At 38.1% G+C, this 7,824-nt stretch overlaps 1 protein-coding gene across 1 annotated transcript in view; it reads right to left on the bottom strand.

The window, feature by feature from the left end:
- M6PR (mannose-6-phosphate receptor, cation dependent) overlaps positions 1-7,824 on the bottom strand; it is a 105,729-nt gene that overhangs the window by 40,583 nt on the left and 57,322 nt on the right. The gene's annotated exons all lie outside the window — the stretch shown is intronic.

Genomic DNA, 7,824 nt, shown 5'->3' with positions numbered 1-7,824 from the left:
TCCCGGCCACCACAGCCTCGACCTGCTGGGCTCGGGCGATCCTTCCGCCTCAGCCTTCCACGTAGCAGGAATTACAGGCAGGCGCTACCACGTCTGGCTTTTTGATTTATTGTAGAGATGAGGTCTCGCTGTCCAGGCGGGTCTCGAAACCGCGGGCTCAGGCAATCCACTCACCTCAGCCTCCCAAAGGCGCAGGATTACAGGCTGAGCCACCTAGCCCAGCTAATTTGAAATATCTTAACATTTTCTTTATTTTTTTTTTGACTCATGTGTTATTTGCAAGTATGCATTTTAATTTCCAAATATTTAGGAATTGTCTAGATTTTTTTCTTGTTATTGATTGCATTGTGTTATAGAATCTATCCGTAAAATGTTAATATTTTGAAATGTCTTGAAACTTGTATTTGGACCAAAATGTAATCTATCTTTGTGAACATTTTATTTACACTTGAAAAACGTGTATTCTTTAACTATTGGATGTCATTTTCTTGGGTAAACTTTAATTAGGTCAAGGTGGTTGATATTGGTGTTGAGACTTTTATATTATTACTGAATTTTGTCTAATAGTTTTATCAGTTACTAAGAAAGGGGTGTTTAAATCTCCAACTATGATTATGAACTTGTTTATTTCCTTTTATTTAGTCAGTTTTTGCTTCACATATTTTTTTTTATTAAAGAATTTTATTTCTCTCTTTTTTTTTTTTTTTGAGTTGGAGTCTCCCTCTATTGCCCAGGCTGGAGGGCAGTGGCACGCTCCCGGTCACTGCAGCCTCAACCTGCTGGGCTCCGGTGATCCTTCCGCCTCAGCCTTCCAAAGAGCTGGAACTACAGGCGAGCGCTACCACGCCCGGCTAATTTTTTGATTTATTGTAGAGATGAGGTCTCACCAAGTTGCCTAGGCGGGTCTCGAACCTGCGGGCTCAGGCAATCCACTCACCTCAGCCTCCCAAAGGCGCGGGATTATAGGCTGAGCCACCGAGCCCAGCTAATTCACAATTTTGAAGTTGTAAATTAAGTACATGATCATTTATAGTTATGTATTCTTGATGCAGTGACACATAAAATTATGAAATATACTGCTTTACACTTTTCCATTTTATCTTTTTTTTTTAAGCACTTGACCTTAGCCAAAAGACTGAGAAGGCATATTTTGTCTTTTCTTAATTTAAAAAATGTGGGATACAAGTCAGGATTAGATATATAAGAGGTCTACAGACAGGTGAAGTTTGGGTCTCTTACTGGTCCTCACTTCGCCTGGTTTAGTGGTTTTTTTTTTTTGTTTGTTTATTTGTTTTTTAAGTTGGGATCTGACTCTTGTCACCCGGGCTGGAGTGCTATGGCACGATTAGGACTCACTGCAGCCTTGACCTCCTGGGCTCAGGCAATCCTTCCATCTCAGTCTCCCAAGTACCTGGGACTGCAGGCGCATGCCACCACACCTGGCTAATGTTTTGGATTTTTTTGTAGAGATGAGGTTTTGTTATGTTGCCTAGACTGGTCTCAAGCAGTCCTTCCGCCTCAGTGAGATTACAGGCAGAAACCACTGTGCTCAGACTTTTTAGGTCTTATAATAACATGCTGACTAATATCCTTCCCATCCCCAAAATGTTTATGTCCTAATCCCTGGAACCATGTACATGTTACCTTTTATGACAAAAGAAACTTTGTGGGTATGATTAAGTGATGAATCTTGAGATGGAGAGATTATGCTGGATTGTTCAGGTGGTTTTAATGTAATCATGAGGGTAATTGTAAGAGGGAGGTAACAGAGTCAAAAGTCAGAAAAAGGAGATGTGATAGTAAAAGCAGAGGTTGGAATGGTACACATTGAACATGGCAGAAGAAACCACAAGCCGAAAAATGCAGGCAGGCTACAGGAGCTGGAAAAGTCAAGGAAGGAAGTGGATTCTTCTCTGAAATAGCCTCAGAAGTAAAGCAGTTCTGCCAAGACTCCAAAAGTAAAAGCAGCCCTGATTTTACACTTCTAATACCCAGAACTTTAAGAAAATAAATCTAAGTCACTAAGTTTGTGGCAGATAATTTGTTATAGCAGTGATAGGAAACTAATACATCACTCCAGGTTTCTTTCGCTTACTGTTTGCATATTATATGTTTTTTGTACTTTTCTCTCAACCTATCTGTGTCATTATATTTAAACTGTATGTCTTATAGGCAGAATGGAATTGGTTCTTGCTTTTTTTCTAGCCCAACAACTTCTGCCATTTATTTGGTATGTTAATCCATTTATGATGAATTCAGTTATTGATATGATTGGCTTTATGTCTATCTTTTTACTGTTTGTTTACAATTTGTCTTGTCTGTTTTTCTTTCTTTGTTTCTTTTAAAAATATAGAGAAAAGAAAATATAATATTTTATATGTACCTATATATACATATCATTACTGTTGCTCTTTAATCTTTTCTTTAGATCTAAGTTTTCATCTAGTGATATTTCCTTTTTAAGTACTTTAGCATGTCTTGTAGTGCTGGATTATTCACGAAAAAAATTTCTGTTTTCTTTGTTCTAAAAATGCTTTTATTTCCTCTTCCCTTCTACTGAATACTTTTGATACATGTAGACTTCTGTATTGACAGTCTTACTATTTTCTATTCTAATGATGGCTTTTCATTCTCTCTCTCCTTTTTGGCTTCTGAGGAAAATTCAGCTCTCATTCAGGCTACTCTTCCCCATTAATAATTTGCTATTTTTCTCTGGCTTTTTTCAATATTTTCTCTTTATCCTTAGTTTTCTGCAGTTTTAGATGATATACTTATATGTGATTTTCCTTATGTTTATCTTGACTGGGGTTTATTGAATTTCTTAAACTTGTAAGAAAACAAATCTGGGAAAGATTTGCCAATGTTTAAAATATATTTAAAATTATTTATACATAAAATATATAAATAATTAGCTCTTCAAGTTATTTTTTCTATTCCATTATATTTCTCCTTCATTTCTGGGACTTCAATTTCACTTATGTTATATCATTTTCTATTGTCCTACAGTTAAGTGAGGTTCTGTTTATTTTTCCCCAGTTTTTTCTTTTGTTCTTCATACTGAGTAATTTCTAACAATATATCTTTATATTTATTGACCTTTTCTTCTGTGTCCTTTAATTTGCTGTTAATTTCATTTAGTTCTTTTTTCAAAAGTATGACTATCATTTTTTCTGTAATATTTGCTTGCTTCCTTTTTTGTAGTTTCTTCTCTGCTGAGATTCTTTAACTTATTAAATATGACTATATTTTCTTCTAAATCTTTGAACTCCAGACTTCATTTGAATTTCACCAGTTTTTCATTATTGTCTTATTCTGTTCCAATATCAATCCAGGATGACACGTTGGATTCAGTTGTCATATTTATTTAGCTTTTTCTGGTCTATGAAAATTTCTCCGTGTTTATTTTTCATGATCTTCATATATTTGAAGATGGTCATATATTTGCATTGGTCAGATTTTTTGTGGAATAGCCCTCAACTTAGAGTTCACTTAGAGTTATCTGATTTCTATCTTTTATGTTTAGAGTAAGGTTATGAATTTTGGGGAAATTACCTTAGTGATTAGGTGCCCTTTTTATTGTATCATATCAAGGAGTACATGATATCAGAAGCACCACGATATCTGGTGGCTCACAGAGTCAGCCCTGTTCATGTGGTTGTTCGGCAGATTTCTCTACTGTGAAGTTACTATTTTCCCTTATCCTTACTTTGTTCTTTGGAAGCAAGTCTATAAACCTTGATCACCCTCAAAGGGAGGAAAATCAAATTCCATATCCTGAAGGGGGAGTATCTACATATATTATCTGGGTTCTTCTGTGAGGAAGATTTGTCATTTCCCCCTCATTTATTTACTTGTTTATTTATTTAAATCAGTATGACTTCATAGATTTTTTTTTTCCCCTTCACTTATAATCCAAACTGTTATTTATTTTGTTGTTCAGATTTCCACTGGATCTTTTTAAGGCTGGTTCCTGTCCTGATGCTCCATATGTTCTTATTTTTTAAACTTCCTTATTTTCTAAGGTTAAAAGGCACTCCAAGTGCATCTTGTATTTTCCCTTCCGGGCTCTAGAATTAGCTGTTTCTTCAAAGAGCTCCTAGTTCCTATGTTTGTCTTTTTTTTTTTTTTTAAACTATCTTAACCATTTTTAAGCATAGAGTTCAGTAGTGTTAAGTATTATGATGAACTGAATATTTGTGTTTTCCCCAAATTCATATGTTGAAGCTCTAATCTCCAGTGTGACTGTATCTGGTAATGGAGCCTTTAAGAAAGTAAAGTTAATTGAGGTCAAAAGGGCGGGGGCCCTGATAGACAGAAGCCAGTTCTCTCTCTCTCTCTGTCTCTCCCCCTCCTCCACCCACCACACACACACACACACACACACACACACACACACACACACACTGAGGAAAGGCCATTTGAGGATAGGTTTCCAGCAGATATCAACCCTGCTGGCAACTTGATCTTGAACTTCTAGTCTCCTGAACTGTGAGAAAATAAATAACTTGCTGTTGTTTAAGTCACCCAGTCTATGATGTTTTGTTATGGCAAGGGAAGCAAACTAATACAAGTATATTCACATTGTTGTGTAATGTATCTCCAGAACTTTTACATCTTGCAAAACTGAAACTTTATATCCACTGAAGAACTCCCCTTTTCTCCTCCCTCCCAGCCCCTGTCAACCACCATTCTGCTTCCTGTTTCTATAAACTTGACTACTTTAGATAACTCAAGTAAGTGGACTTGCACAGTATTTGTTCATTTGTGATTGGCTCATTTCACTTAGGATAATGTCCTCCAAGTTCATCAATGTTGTAACGTATGCCGGAATTGCCTTCTTTTTTAAGACTGAATAATATTCCACGGTACATGTAGAACACATTTTGTTTAATGTTGCCTTCATTTTAAGAGCATCAAAATTTGTTGTCAGAGGCAGCTAAACTACTGGTGCATCTTTTTGGTCTGTCAAGCTTTGTTTTGTTTTCAGTTACTGCTGCTAAGCAATGTACTGCCTCTATTCTCACCGTTCAGGTCTTGGCCCTGCAGAAGGCATGGCAGTTAGGACTTGCAGAGTTTTGTCTTATGTCTGTACAGCCTAGCACTTAGCCACAGATATATAGCCACAGATAAATATATATAGTCACAGATATATATATATCTTGTATTTTCCCTTCCGGGCTCTAGAATTAACTGTTTCTTCAAAGAGCTCCTAGTTCCTATGTTTGTCTTTTTTTTTTTTTTTTTTTAACTATCTTAAAACTACCACAGAGTCTTCTGGACACCGCTCTCTGTGCAGCTGTCTCTTGTAAGTTAACTTCCTCTGCAAATTCCAGCCATTGAAATAGCTCAAAATTCCAATCTCTGTCTCCTGGTTTTAGTGAGACTGCTGTTCTGTTTAGGATTCCTGCTCTGTGCCAGAAAATGGCCCTAGGTCGAAAGCCAGGATGTTCATAGCGCTCATTTTTGGATGTTTCTGTTCTCTCAAGGATCACAGTACTTCCTATGTGTTTCTGAAAATAGTTACTTGATGTAATTAGTCATGGATGATATTTTGGTTGGAGAGCAAATCTAATATATTACTCTGTTACAGCTGGAAGAAGAAATATGTTATTTTTTGTTAATATGCACTCCCTGTTTTTCTTCTCCTTCCCCTGTTCTTTATGTGGTCTGTATTAGTGACCTATATTTTTATTTTTTTAATTTTTTTGAGTTGGAGTCTCACTCTGTCACCCAGGCTGGAGTGCAGTGGCCGTTCCTGGCCACTACAGCCTCAGTCTGCTGGGCTCTGGTGATCCTTCTGCCTCAGCTTTCCAAGTAGCTGGAATTACAGGGGCACACTACCATGCCCGGCTAATTTTTGATTTTTATTGTTGGGAGCCAGCCTTGGAGGCCCACCTGATTGACAAAGTCCAGGTGTGCTGAGGACCCCCGGCCGCAAAGCGAGCCTGGGGCAGCTGAGGCCCTTCTGTCTTCCGTCTTTGCTGTTGGTACGGCCAAAGAATTCTGTGCAGTCTTGGAAGAAGAAAATGGCATGTTTTTATGAAGTACTCACAGCTCACCTGGAAATGTCATGGTCCATTTTTTCATTTCCCACTATGCCGTTTGGCCTTTTCTAACATATGCAAGGGTTAAACTCTGAAGCACATCAAGAATGCTTTCTTTCACTTGGTTATAAGTTACTAGATATTGTTTGAGTAAAAAATAATATGTGTATTCACTCCATATTTGATTTAGAATTATGTAGGTTAGTGTTTAGACATAGGGTTTTTTAGAAGCACAAGTTTAACTGGGCTTGGTGGCTCAGCCTGTAATCCCGTGCCTTTGGGAGGCTGAGGTGAGTGGATTACCCGTGGGTTTGAGACCCGCCTGGGCAGTGAGACCTCATCTCTACAATAAATCCAAAAATCAGCTGGGCATGGTAGTGCATGCCTGTAATTCCGGCTACTTGGAAGGCTGAGGCGGAAGGATCGCTGGAGCCCAGCAGGTCGAGGCTGCGGTGGCCGGGAGCGGCCACTGAACTCCAGTCCAGGCGACAGAGTGAGACTCCAACTAAAAAAAAAAAAAAAAAAGAAGCACAAGTTTATAGTAAGTTCATTATGAATTCATTATAAGTTCTAACACTTATCTAGGAGTTATGTAGGCTGATTTATAACACTGTTTTCACAGACTTAGGATGAAGATTAATTGTTAAGGTTTTTACTTAATTCTATAGTTAAAATTCTAAGTTAATGTTTATAGAGTGGGCTTTCACTGAATTCATAATATACTAATTGGATACTTTTATGATAAATTAACTAAAGACAGAAAGCAACCTTGGCAGCCTGGGAAACATCACTAAAAGCTTCTTTTGGGTTTTCTTTAGAAATAAACACTGCAGGATAAGAGAAAAGTAACGAAGACACCTGGACAAGAAAGGCGATTGTGAAGCTTTGAAGGTCATAGGAGCACCAGAGAGAAAACTCCTGATACAGGAAGAAATGTGCACTTGGAAACTTTCTTGAGACATTTCAAGGACTGTAATTCGGGATTTTGGACTTAAACTATCATTTTTGGCTTTATGAAGAGACTCATTGACTGAGAGCAGATAGTGTTCTTGGCTTGTTTGTTGCTAAGACCACTAGATAGTGGTAACTTTTAAAGGATATGTACAGGAAGGAATTTTCTTTGCCTTGCCCCTTTACGAATGGTATAAAAGCTTTCTGTTGACTAACATTAAATGACATCTGTTCAGCAAGCAGGTGTTCAAGTATATTATTTTTGTCATTTGCTTATTCACCTCTCCTTCAGGAAACCCAAGACCCAGTGGGAGCAGTTCCCCTGCATTTTATTGTAGAGATGAGGTCTTGCCAAGTTGCCCAGGCGGGTCTCAAACCCGCGGGCTCAGGCAATCCACTCACCTCAGCCTCCCAAAGCACTGGGATTATAGGCTGAGCCACCGAGCTTGGCTGACCTGTATATTCTTAAAAGTTTCAGTGCCCTTTCTGTTTTCCTTACTTTAAATTTTCATCTACTAGAAATAAATCACTAAGACTTGAGTTATGTATTTGTTTAATTTATTCTTCTTTTTAGTTGTTTTTGCATATAAAAATAAGACAACAAGGAGAGAAAATTTAATGGAATTTCTGACACTGTAAAGATTAGAGCATAGCCAGGGTCGGTGGCTCAGCCTGTAATCCCGTGCGTTTAGGAGGCTGAGGTGAGTGGATTGCCTGAGCCCACGGGTTCGAGACCCTCCTGGGCAACTTGGCGAGAACTCATCTCTACACTAAATCAAAAAATTAGCCGGGTGTGGTAGCGCGCGCCTGTAGTTCCAGCTACTTGGAA

This window comes from Carlito syrichta, unplaced genomic scaffold (assembly GCF_000164805.1).
Source record: "Carlito syrichta isolate Samal-C Ts95f unplaced genomic scaffold, Tarsius_syrichta-2.0.1 Scaffold304046, whole genome shotgun sequence".
Taxonomy (NCBI): Eukaryota; Metazoa; Chordata; class Mammalia; order Primates; family Tarsiidae; genus Carlito; species Carlito syrichta.
Note: the sequence above shows the minus strand (reverse complement) of the source record. Positions and strands in the feature narration are given on the sequence as shown.